The 13,263-nt window shown below is 42.7% G+C and overlaps 1 protein-coding gene across 3 annotated transcripts in view; it reads left to right on the top strand.

Annotated features, from left to right (window-relative positions):
• TMEM184B (transmembrane protein 184B) overlaps nt 1-13,263 on the top strand; it is a 41,719-nt gene that overhangs the window by 3,093 nt on the left and 25,363 nt on the right. Inside the window, exon 2 of one of the 3 annotated variants that reach the window (XM_073326289.1) lies at nt 843-966. The exons of the other annotated variants lie outside the window; for them this stretch is intronic. The gene's annotated coding sequence lies outside the window, so the exon portion shown is untranslated. The remainder of the gene's footprint in view (nt 1-842; nt 967-13,263) is intronic. 3 annotated transcript variants of the gene reach the window in all.

The following is a 13,263-nucleotide window of genomic DNA, read 5'->3' as shown; positions in this document are numbered from 1 at the left end:
CCATGCCACAGGGAGTCCCATGAAGCTAAGCTGCTCAGGCTTCAGCTTCAGCCCCAGGTGACAGGGCTCAGGGCCCAGGGCTTCAGCTCCATACAGTGAGGATTTGGCTTTCTGCCCTGGGCCCCAGTGAGTCTGATGCTGACCCTGCTTGATGGGCCCCCTGAACCCTGCTCACAGCCCCCCAGGGTGCCATGGACCCCTAGTTGAGAACCACTGCCCCATCCCACTCTGCCCCCTTCCTGGCTCTGGCATCACCAGATGTGGGACTTCGTCTGCCAACCTGGGTGGGTCAGAAAATGGCAATGCAGAGATTGATTGGGGAGGGCTGAGCCGCCTCTAGCCATAGCCACCCTCTGCCTGTGCACTTTTCGAAGTGGAGTAGAGCAAAGCATATTCCAGAGCTTTTAGTGCATGGCAGCAAGGTCCACACTGACGGTGCACAGCAGACTAGTGTGAGGAAGATTTATACCCCAGCTTGCTGCGCATTAATTCTTCGTATAGAGAAGCCCTAAGTGACTTGACCAGGATCACACAGGAAGTCTGTGGCAAAGCAGAGAATTAAACTCAGGTGTCCCAAGTCTCTGGTCAGTGCCATAACCCACAACCCTATCCTTGTAATGGTTATATATTGAAGTCAGGTAAGACAAGCATTCTCACATGTCAGGTATGCAGGAATCTACTGTGGCTGCTTCTCAAATGTCTTTTAAGTCATTAAGACTAGACTGAGCACTGGAGAATGTGCTGCATGGAACAGTTAGGTATGTGTGTGGGAGGGGGGGTAAAATGACACACTGACAATCGGCCTTTTCCCACCTACCTGTGATTTTTTTTTTTTTTTTAAGGAATCTGTTTCATTTAAAGTTAGGACATTTAACTGCTGAGTGTGAAGCTGCTGGAGTGAGAATCAGTACCTCCAAATCAGAGGTCTTGGTCCTCTCTCGGAAGAAAGTGGACTGTTCTCTCCAGGTGAGTGGGGAGCAACTGCCCTTAGTGGAAGAGTTCAGGAATCTAGGAGTCTTGTTCACAAGTGATCGGGAATGGGAGATTGACTGGCGGATTGCTGCAGTGGCAGCAATGATGCAGGCGCTGTACTGATCTGTGGTGGTAAAGTAGAAACTCTTGGCCGAAGCTCTCTGTTGACAGGCCAGTCTATGTCCCCATCCTCAACTGTGGTCATGAACTTTGGGTAATGACTTAAAGAATGAGATTGCAGGTACAAATGGTGGAAATGAGGTTTCTCCACAGAGTGGCTGGGCTTATTCTCCGAGACAGGGTGAGGGGCTCGGCTGTTCGGGAGAGCCTGGAGTAGAGCCCATACTCCTCCGGAGTGAGAGGAGCCATCTGAGGTGGCTCCGGTACCTGACAAGGAGGCTTCTTTTGGAACTCTACTGGGCACGTCCCACTGGGAGAAGGCCCCGAGGCTGACCCAGGACTCGCCAGAGGGATTATATCTCCCAGCTGGCCTGAGAGTGCCCCAGGAGGAGCTGGAACCTGTTGCGGACGTAAGGGAGGTCTGTTCCTTCCAACTCCATGCTGTTGCCGCGACCCCCACCAGGAAAAGTGGCATGACGAAGACGACCTTTCAAAAAGTGAAATGTGAATGCTGCTTTTCCACTCCCGCTGCCCTTCACCTCCTTTCTGACTGCTCTGTGAATGTTTCATAGCACTGAGGCTATGAAGCACTACCTATTTCTCTTGTCTGAGGCTTCAGTTTGGTCTGTGCAAGCATGGATTACATAGCATCCCCTCACTGAGTAATTGTACTTTGCTGCTGTGCTATAGAATAGGGGTGGCCAAACTTACTGAGCCTTCGAGCCGCATACAACGATCTTAAAAAGTTCGAAAGCCAGGGTGCATTGCTGGGGCTTGGAGCCTCAGCCCCGTGGGAGGCACCTGATGGGCCTCAGGGCTTCAGCCCTGTTCGTGCTGAAGCCCCGAGCCCTGGCAGGTGCACCCTGCGGGGCAGGAGCCCTGAGACCCCCGCTGCCTGCAGGGCAGAAGCCCCTACCTCACCACCCCACTGCAAGGCAGAGGTCCCAAGCTCACCCCCCGCTCCCCACCTGGTGGGTGGAGAATGTGGGGAGCGCCGTGAGCTGAACTTTAACAGTAAAAGAGTCACATGTGGCTTGGGAGCCACAGTTTGGCCACTCCTGCTATAGAAGCTTGCTTGTGCATATGAACACCACTGACTACTCTTATAACGAAGCTTCTGTGTGTAATTGTACGTGGAGGTTTAGAAACGAAAGCCTCTTTGCCTCTTGAGGGCTATAGTGACTGCACTCTGATATCAGCCTCTTGAAGGTCTGGGTGTTCTAGAGAGTCGTGTTCTACTGTCTTGCCCACCCATTGGTTTTACCTTTTGTGTTGACTTTAGGTGCTACATCTCGTCTCTCATGAGCCCTGTGCTAGAAGACCAGCGTTCTGCCAAAGCACTTGGGACTTGGTTACAGTAATCTGAAACTGATTATAGTCATAACATAGGTTAAACAAAATATTTAGCTAAAATAGCCATTAAAACAAAACAGCAGTTGTGACTAAAAACCATCACTTAGTAAAGCTTTTCCAGTTATAGTCTAAAAATTGGGAGGGAGAATTTGAGGCCCATATCTAGATGCTGCATGTTCCACCCCCTGAAGGTCATTGCAGCATGAACTCAATCAGTTTAAGCAATGATAGTGGGACTTCTGAAAAGTAAGCAGTGTTTCATAACACCCTCCAGTATCAGTTGGGATGAGGTTCAAGGAGAAGATCTTGGTTATATCTAGGTCTTTCACTATTTAAAAACCAACTAGGTTTTTTTGTTTGTATGTTTTTTATTATAGTGCAAGTGAAGTGGCTGAGTAGGCAATGGAGCAACCTGTATCCAGGGATGATGCATTGTGCAGACAAGTCTCTGAGAACCTCACTGCAGCTGGGCATGACAATGCCTTTTTAACCCCTGAGGTGCATAATTTACAGGAAACTTGAAAGGGAGAATAACTAACACATTCTGCCTGCAGCATCGAATGTTCTTTAAGCCACACAATGGGTGGTGTTGAATTTTTATTTCTCCCTGTCTCCTCCCCCGCCACACACACTCAAGGCTGTCACTCAGCAGTGACAGCAGCAATATTTGAGGGACCAGGAGTGTGCTATGTAAGACATGGGAGGTAGTTGTCCCACTCTGCTTGGCACTGGTGAGACTTCAGTGGAGTACTGTGTCCCGTTCTGAGCCCCACACTTTAAGAAAGATGTGAGCAAATTGCAGAGACTCCAGAGGAGAGCAACAAAAATGATAAAAGGTTTAGAAAACCTAACCTGTGAGGAAAGGTTAAAAAAACTGGGCACATTTAGTCTTGAAAAGAAGGCTGAGGCAGGGAACTCGATAAGTCTTCAAATATGTTAAGATCTATTATAAAGAGGACAGGATCAGTTGTTCTTCATTTCCACAGAAGGTATTACTAGAAGCAGTTGGCTTAATATTAATCAGAGTGGATAAAAATCAATCTTTTTATTGTTTAAATTATAATTTTTTCTGTTTTAAAAGTAGACCTGTTTAAAATGAATAAAAATGAGGCGGGAGGGAATGAGATCTGTTAGTTTTTAAAGTTTGAAGGATAGCGTAAGTAATTCGGGAGACTGTCTCATTTTCAAGAGATATAGGCAAGTAGGAACTTAAACTCCAGTCAGTTTCACTTAGATATATATGAAAATTTTCCCATGATGACCTGAAATAATCAGTTTAATTCATGGACTACAGTTAATCCCTGTGTTCCTTTAATAAATCATTTATTTGTAAATGTGGAACATCTTTTCATAAGAGAAGTGTATGTAGCTAAAACATTTAAGGTTGTTTCATTTAATAAAAAAAACAAATTAAATACTGTAACATATAATATTTAATTAAATTCCAGTTATGTTCCCAGTGCAGCTTGACACAAATCATGAGCAAAAATTATCTAGTAAATAAGCAATATATCTTTCACTATTTTCTAACATACTAAAATGTACCATTAATAAGAATCTGAAAATATTAAGCTATACGTTTATTTAAACAGTTATATTTAGCTACCCCTTTGAGATAGCAAAAAGATCTACAAAATCTAGTTAAAAGGCTCTCTTTAATGTAAATCATCAAGTTTTAATGGTTATATCAACCAATGAAAATGCACCTTTCTTAGAAAATGAGTACAAATAGAAAAGTTTATTACAATTGATTTTAACTTGAGGCTTGCCTCTTAGTGATTTAAATCAATCCACCCTGGCAATAAGGGAGAGGTAGGTTAAATATTAGGAAAAACTTTCCAGCTGTAAGGTTAGGTAAGTATTGGAAGAGGTTACCAAGGGAGATTGTGGAATCTTCATCACTGGAGGTTTTTAAGAACAGGTTAGACAAACACCTGTCAGGGATGGTCTAGGTTTACTTGGTCCTGCTTCAGCATGTGGGGGTGAGAAAGGGGAAGGTGGAGTAGATGACCTTTCTATGATCAGCCAGCAGGAACTGCTGAATAACAGAAGGTGACCAAGAGCACGGAGTGACGGTGTCATTGTCTCGACTTCCTGATTCCAAGCTAAAGAGACTCCCCTCCTTCTAGGGATGTTGTTGTTATAGCATCCCCACCTGGATTTGGTGGCAAAGGGCAGTCTTCACAGTTTAGGAATGAATGAATAATTGCAGTGTGTTGTCTAGAGTTGCAGTAAAGCCTTAGGATGTTGGTCAGCCCCTTCTCCTTCTTAAGGACTGATGCCCTCCGCTCCACTTGTGGGGTTTTAAAAACTTGAAATTAGCACTGTTTGAAGCTGCTGGGTTGATTGCTCAAAAGTCTACAGTGGCAGTTGTCTGTTTATCTGTAAGCTACGCCCAAGTTGCCTCCAGCCAGTGCACCTCAAATGGCTCTGGATGAAGCATTTCCTATGACAGATGAGGCAGGTGTTTCTGACTTCATGGCCTATCCAGTCCTTGTTGCCTCTGTTTGCCTTTGTCAACAAGGGTATAAGTTAATGCTAATTGTGAGGGTTGTTTAGACATGTGGCCACCTGCCCTGCTACTTTCGCTCAGACTATCAAATGGCAATAACTTTAGGCTGAAATTTTCAAATTTGACTGCCTAAAGTTAGTCACTTAAATTCCTGTTTAGGTGCATACATCAAAGGGGGGGGGGTCTGATCAGGCACCCATGTTTGAAAATGTTGAACTTAATTTTTTTTTAAATGTCTCCCCGTCCCAGCATATAGTTTCTGTGGCTAGCAAATGGATTATTATTACTTAAGTCTGGCATAGTGGGGGATGTAGAATTGCTTTGGAATATATTACTCTATCTGTTGGTGTCTGTCAGCTTGAAAAACAATATGTTTGACTTTTTCACAGATCTGCAACCTCTCTAGTCTCCCGTGCTGTGGCTGGCAGGAAAGATTAAATTGCTTCTAGCCACTCAGACAGCACAAGTAGCCCTGGGAAGGAGGGGTTGGGCCTAGGACTTTTTGTTGAATGTTTGGCTGTGGTTGGCCCACTGGTGCTGTCTTTCTCTGTTTTCCTTGTTGAGATATGAGAATAGCTTCTGCCTTCAAGAGTTGTTCTGTTTTTGAACATCTGAACTTAAGTATTTAAAGGATGACCTCCTACAGTGACGGGCCACTGGCTTATCTTTTAAATAGCTAAAGTGTCACAGACACATCTAGCCTTGTTCATCTCTAAGGGGAAAGAACTCCCCGTCTAAGAGCCCAGTGAGTCCTGATTCTGCTATTAGAAACTTACATGGATTATAATACAATTTGATCTTTTTCATTGCTCTTGATCAAGTGAGGGAGAGACGGAGGAGGGGGGGACAGGACTGAAGAAATTGGTGGAGCCCAGTGTTCCTGGGAATTACCGAGTGGATGTACTCTTCTCTTGAGGACTTTAGGACAACAGAGCTCAACCACCTCAAATGCTGAATTAAAAACAACAAGATGATTTTATGGTTAGTAGTAATGTTTGAAGCTATGTGTGCTAAGAAAAGGGCATTTGAATTTATTTGTAGGTATGTTTATAGTGCATATCACTATAGTATCTGAGCATCTTTGCATCAGGGAATCTCATGCCACAGAAGTCAGAAGGGGTGTTCGTGCCCCTGCTCTCCTCCATGTACATCACTACACAGTTGACTAGGTGCATAATGAGGTGTCCAGCTTGTTCTGAGGCATCGGAAGCTGTTTGATAAAATGATGGCTGGATCTCATATGGCAGATCCTGTGTGGCAATTGGAGTAAACGCCTGGTCTAGTATGAAAAAGTTACTGCCTTGTGCAACTTGATGTGTGGCTGCCGCTAGTTGCGTGCTGCTGAACGGTTTCACTTTTGATAGTGCACTAGCCTGTTTAAATGCAGTTGACCATTTTATTCAACCTTCTCCCCGGTCCCTTCATCTTGCTTCTCAGAAATGAATGGGAGCAAGGTGGAAGGGGATATGATACAAGTGAAAGGAAATCTGGATTACAAGTTCCTGTCACATCTTTTGTTTGTGAGAATTTGGAAAATTGAACAGAAACTTCCTGTCATGTTTTGTAAATACTCATTTCAAATACCACCCTCTTGAATTCAGTCTTCCCACCTGCTATCATGGAACCTCCACTTTGTTGTCTCCTTGTGGGGGTCGGGGGGAGAGGACAGGACTGGAGTGTATATGTGGGTTGGGGCTGGGGGGATATCCGAACCACACAAATGTGGTTTTTATCGCGTTTGAAAACAGGGACTGGAAGGCTGCGGGAATATCCCCTCCTCCTCCTCCTCTCTTGTTTCCTGTCTCCTTCCAAAAAGGGGACTGGTTGTGGGATGCTGACCTATTATAATGTGGGTCAGTCCACCAAAAAAAAAAAGGCAGGGAGAGAGACAACAGAAATTAATAGAGCAGAAAAAACTCTGTGGGAGGATGAGAGCGTGGCTTCGGGTAAAAGGGATTTATTGTCGATCCTGAGTTTCTGAGGTGGGAGTAGTGGGAGCTCTTTTTCAGGATGACTGTGTATTTGATTAGTAAGAAGTGGGGGGAGATTAATAGCAGAAAGAGTAATTGAGGTACGACCAATAGGGTAGGCAAATGGGGGGGGGGGACTTTAGTGTGTTAGGTGGAGGGAGGTAGGATTTGCTTGTCACTTTGTAGAAGATTAAATTGTTTGTGTACAATGTACTAGGTTTATGTGCATAGCCATGGGAACATCCCGTGAATGTGCATTTAGCGGGAATAATGCCACTACCTGTCTCTCACAAATCTTGGGAGACAGGCCAGTCCTTGCCTACAGACAGCCCCGCAACCTGAAGCAAATACTCACCAACAACCACATACCACACAACAGAACCACTAACCCAGGAACTTATCCTTGCAACAAAGCCCGTTGCCAATTGTGCCCACATATCTATTCAGGGGACACCATCACAGGGCCTAATAACATCAGCCACACTATCAGAGGCTCGTATACCTGCACATCCACCAATGTGATATATGCCATCATGTGCCAGCAATGCCCCTCTGCCATGTACATTGGTCAAACTGGACAGTCTCTACGTAAAAGAATAAATGGACACAAATCAGATGTCAAGAATTATAACATTCATAAACCAGTCGGAGAACACTTCAATCTCTCTGGTCACGCAATCACAGACATGAAGGTCGCTATCTTAAAACAAAAAAACTTCAAATCCAGACTCCAGCGAGAAACTGCTGAATTGGAATTCATTTGCAAATTGGATACTATTAATTTAGGCTTAAATAGAGACTGGGAGTGGCTAAGTCATTATGCAAGGTAGCCTATTTCCTCTTGTTTTTTCCTACCCCACCCCCCCGATGTTCTGGTTTAACTTGGATTTAAACTTGGAGAGTGGTCAGTTTGGATGAGCTATTACCAGCAGGAGAGTGAGTTTGTGTGTGTATGGGGGTGGGGGGGATGTGAGAAAACCTGGATTTGTGCTGGAAATGACCCACCTTAATTATGCACATTGTAGGGAGAATGGTCACTTTGGATGAGCTATTACCAGCAGGATAGTGAGTTTGTGTGTGTGGTTTTTGGGAGGGGGGTGAGGGGGTGAGAGAACCTGGATTTGTGCAGGAAATGGCCCAACTTTATTATCATGCACATTGTGTAAAGAGTTGTCACTTTGGATGGGCTATCACCAGCAGGAGAGTGAATTTGTGTGGGGGGTGGAGGGTGAGAAAACCTGGATTTGTGCTGGAAATGGCCCACCTGATGATCACTTTAGATAAGCTATTACCAGCAGGAGAGTGGAGTGGGAGGAGGTATTTTTTCATATTCTCTGTGTATAAATAAAGTCTGCTGCAGTTTCCACGGCATGCATCCGATGAAGTGAGCTGTAGCTCACGAAAGCTCATGCTCAAATAAATTGGTTAGTCTCTAAGGTGCCACAAGTACTCCTTTTCTTTTTGCGAATACAGACTAACACGGCTGTTACTCTGAAACCTACCTGAAGTCTGGCATTTAGAGGACTGAACAGTTGTATGTTCTCTCTGCTAAGGTTAATGTTTTGCTCATTCATCTCACCCTTACAGAAAAAATGCTCATGTTCCAACCATGTATTTTCTGTCTTTTGTTTTACTGCATGTACTGATAGCTGTTTAGAAAGGAAATGATGAATGGACAGAATCTCATGAGAATTCAGACTGTTCAGTCTCCCAGAGTGCTAACAATGTAAAAAGCCACATTTGGACATCTATTTGTTAAGCAGTTTGGAACCACAGAATTCTTATATGTTTATGCAAGTTATGTATTTAAGTACATATGCTTGGGTGGAGTTCAGTGTGTGTGTGTGTTGAATTTTCGGACACCTGTGAATTCCAAAGTATGTGTAATAGATGATGTGGTATGACTCTTATTGGCCTGAGGTTCGAATGGCTTTATTTCTTGTGAGTGGTGAATCAATGACTGAGTTACATGGGTCATCCCAATCAAACTTTTATACCATGCGATCAAGTAGTCTGCATAGACCATATATTTAACTGACACTATTTTAGAGAGTTTTAAGTAATATTATTGAGACTGTCTTGTATCTCACCACTTGTAAAGCCAGGTGCTTTTGTTGTGAGTCCAGTTGTACAGGTCTCAGAGGGAGAAAAATTAAAACTAGTAAAGTTTAAAACTCTTGATTTCTTTGATTGCTGCTATCTATTTGGCTGACTCTGGGCTTGTCTACAGGGAACATCTGGTCAGCCTAGATCTATTACAGGAGTGGGAGGGCGAGGTTTTGTGGCCTGTAACATGGAAGAGGTCAGACAATATGATCATAATGGTCCCTCCTGACCTTGAAGTCTATGAGGGTGAATCTACAGTGTACCAGCTTGCCTTGCAGTAAACATCCCATGTGGACACTGACACTGCACAGTGAAAGTCCCAGCCGTTACTGCGTGGCAAGCAGGTATATTATAGATTCACACCTTGGCTAGCAATACAGGAACTTGCCATGTAGACAAGGCCTCCGCCTATGAAATGTACACACAGCTAGTTTGTACTAAAACCTCCTCTTGTTATGTTTTCCTCCCTCCTTCCGGTCTGCTCATTTGTCTGATCCACTGATTATGTCTTGTCTTTTTAAAGTGTAAGCTGTTTGGGACAAAGACTGTCATTTACTCTGTATTTGTACAGTACTTAGCACAATGAGGCCCTGATACCCGTGGGCAACTCTAGGCAACTACTATAATGAAAATAAAAATACCTCTTAGGTAATTTTTAGAAGTTAATTATTTATATAAAAATAATCTTTTTAAATTCCAAATTCTGAGGATCATCCAGAGGTAAAAGTGGATTGTGTGACCCATTGGCAGGGTAGATTAAAAAAATTTTTTTTTAAATCTGTTTGAAATGAAATCTGAATATAATATAAAATACATTAAGGCTAAACGTACTCTCTTGAAACATTTAAATTTTAAAAATGCTAAATCCATAAGGCTTTATCAAAAACTGAGTTAAAGGCTGTTTTTCTGTATAAAGAAAGAATCGGGGAAGGGATGCAACTAACTTTTGAGATCAAGCTTTATAAATTTGGCACAGTAGGTCATGTTATGTATTAAGAGCTCGTTTTGTTTAATAAAAATAAATGTATGCTGTTGTGTGTTTAATTAAATTCTAGCTACCATCCTAATGCAGCTTGACACAAATCACGAGCAAAAATGATCTAGTAAATAAGCAATGTATCATTCACCATTTTCTAACATACTAAAATGTGCAATTAATAAGAATCTGAAAATATTAAGCTATAAAATTGCTCAAATGTATATCTTTAATGTACCCTCCTAGCAGAAAGGTGTATCAATTCTCAAATAAAAGGTGTATTTGACTATAAATCAACATGTTTTAACGGTTATATCAACTAATGAGAATGCACCTTTTAAGGTAACTGAAGTACAAATGGAAAAGTTGACTTAAATCATCAGTTTTAATCAAGGCTTTCCACTTGATAATTTTTAAATCAGTGATTTAAATCACCCTGATGTAACTCAATCCACTCTCCCCATTGGGAAGCTGTAAAGCACCCTTTTCCAGTGGTATAAAGTTCTCAGTTTTAGGTTAATTGCAAGAATTCAGACCTTGGACTGAGTATGGTCTCTCCTGGGCCACTGACCAGGGTAATTTTAGGGAGAAATCCCACTAGCTGGGGCGGGAAGGAGAGAGGGAAGGAAACATTTTTTGTGGCAGGTGAATTTAAACAAAAATTAAATGTGATGGTGGTTTGAAGCTGCTTAGAAGTTTGGAATGCTGTGGAGATGGATTAGTGGGCAGAGGACAGGTGAGACAAGTGCATGAGAGGTTCTGTTTGTCCCCTCAACATCACCACAGGTGTTTGTGTGTATACTCAGACATGCCCAAATTTATAATATGGGCAAGATTGAAATGTGGAATTTGACCCACAAGGAATCCCATATAGAGTTTCCAGGATAATAATATTGATGGGGTGGGAGTATCTTGTTAGATCAAGTTTCGCTTGCTGGAAGGAGGCTTAGCTAATGCATTCCCTTTTCAGCCTAGCTTTGAATATCGCTCCTTGAGGGGGAAGTGCTTTAACCTCAGCTGAGACTATCTATTTTAAAAACACAGATTGCATTTGCAGTTGGCAAAGAACCACATATAATTCCCTGTTCCCTTTTTTCTAATTACTTCAGGGGCAAAGTTAGCTCTCCATGGTGATCAGAATACAGCTACTCTTGGTACAAACTGTGTCCAGTTCAGAGCAGGGCAAATGGGACATAGATACTTACAAGGACAGAGTTAAGTTCTGCAGGACCCTGTGAATGCCTGGTTGGCTTGAGGAAGTCTGCTGGGTGACGTGTGTCTGAGCTCAGATTCCTCCTTCCTGTTGCACTTGTTTTGCTAGGCTGCTGCACTAGAAGTGCGCTTTGTGTAATGAATGCCCCTTTTAGTTAACTGTTTTGAATTCTAAACTTGCATTTGGTGAAAGATGCTGGTTTAATGGTGTTAGAGTGAAGGCCCCCCTTGTTTCCAGAAATGGTGTGGGATTGACAGTAGCAAAGCGTATATGTTCCTAAGCCCTGACATGTTATCCTGATGTAAAATCCTAGTGTAGATGGGAACAGGTAGTTTTACCTCCGTGTAGTCAGTCAAAGTCAACCCTTGAGCAACAAAAATGATAAAAGGTATTAAAAAAAGACCTATTAAAAAAACAAAAACCCTGGGCATGTTTAGTCTTGAGAAAAGAAGACTGAGGCGGGGGGACCTGATGAGTCTTCAACTATGTTAAGGGATATCATAAAGACCCCAGGGATCAATAGTTTTCCATGTCTACTGAGGGCAGGACAAGAATTAATGGACTTAAAGCTTTCTTGCTTTAAATTGGTTAGATATTAGGAAAAACTTTGATTATAAAGGCAGGTAAGCTTTGGAACGTGCTTCCAAGGGAGGTTGTGGAATTGCTATTACTAGAGGTTTTTAAGAACAGGTTGGACACACATCTGACAGGGATGGTCTAGGTTTACTTGGTTCTACCTCAGCACAGGGGGCTGGATTTGATCACTTCTCAAGATCCCTTCTACCCCTATATTTACACACACACACACACACCCTGGGATTTACCTTTGTTAGCTGCATGCAGGTAAAACTACACTGCATTGTTTCCAGTAGGATTTTACAGTGAGATTGATGCAAACCCACTTTTCCTTTAGTGAAGGCATAGCCAGATATTCCCAAACTGACTTCATGTAGATGTTAGATGATAACTTCAGGCACTACCAATTTGGTTTGTATCTAAACCAGTGCCTGAGAAGTGAAATGGTTCCTATCCCATTGTAAAGAATACATTAGTGGGTAGAGGGCAATGGTGTCCAGGAGAGAACATCCTACTCCTTCCCCCCCCCCCCCCCTTGTGCTGCTTGAGAGATTTCCTAGATAGTTACGTGGCAGTGAGTCTCAGAGCAGTTGTCTGAAGAATCCTGTATGAGGGTTAGGAATTATAGATTACATCCCTGTTAGACTGAGGCCCACACATCCACCTAGATGAATTCTTGTTAAAGAAATTGGATTTTCCATTCACCAGGAAATGTACATATTTTTCTATAGTGTTCATCATGCATTGTATTGCAAAGACACTTTCCAGGGAGAGTGTAGCTGTGAATTGAAAACAGAGAAGATTTTATGGTGAAATTTAAAGAGGGGAAGTGACTCGGAGGCAGGAAATGGGGGAGAATTCCTGATAGGTGGACCAGAATATACAAGAGCAGATCTGCCCCCCTTCACCCCAGAGTGATTGAGAGTTACAGAAGGATGGGCAGAGAAGAGCAGAAGAGTGAGCAGACTTTGGAAGTAGTTCCAAAGTTAAGATTGCCCCCTCATGTATACATTACAATTAAGTCTTGAATTACATGATCACCTCCTACTTCTCAAACACAATGTAATCAATTTTTGCTACAAGCAAATATGTGCGTCAGACTGATAGTGGTTTTCTCATTCTTTTCTATTCATGCTAATGTCATTGTAACAATCCTCTATACCTTTACTAAGTTAGGATAAACTTCTTCCCTCTAAATTATGTATTCTGTTAATTTTTCAAGATCCATACGCTATGTTTTCTTCTCAACCAGCAGCACAGCCTGCCTTTGGTGCATTTCAGTAGAGATAAAGTTAGCTGTGAAGCTAATTTACCTGCAAATTTGGGACCTACATGTGCAATCAACATTGTACTATTTCTTAATCTGTAGTCAGTTCTCAAACTTACTGCACACTTTTCATATAAATGACTTTCCTGGACTCTAGTCTACACAGTAGAACATACTACTCCAAAATGTTACATGTGT

This window comes from Lepidochelys kempii, chromosome 1, assembly GCF_965140265.1.
Source record: "Lepidochelys kempii isolate rLepKem1 chromosome 1, rLepKem1.hap2, whole genome shotgun sequence".
Classification (NCBI taxonomy): domain Eukaryota; kingdom Metazoa; phylum Chordata; order Testudines; family Cheloniidae; genus Lepidochelys; species Lepidochelys kempii.
Note: the sequence above shows the minus strand (reverse complement) of the source record. Positions and strands in the feature narration are given on the sequence as shown.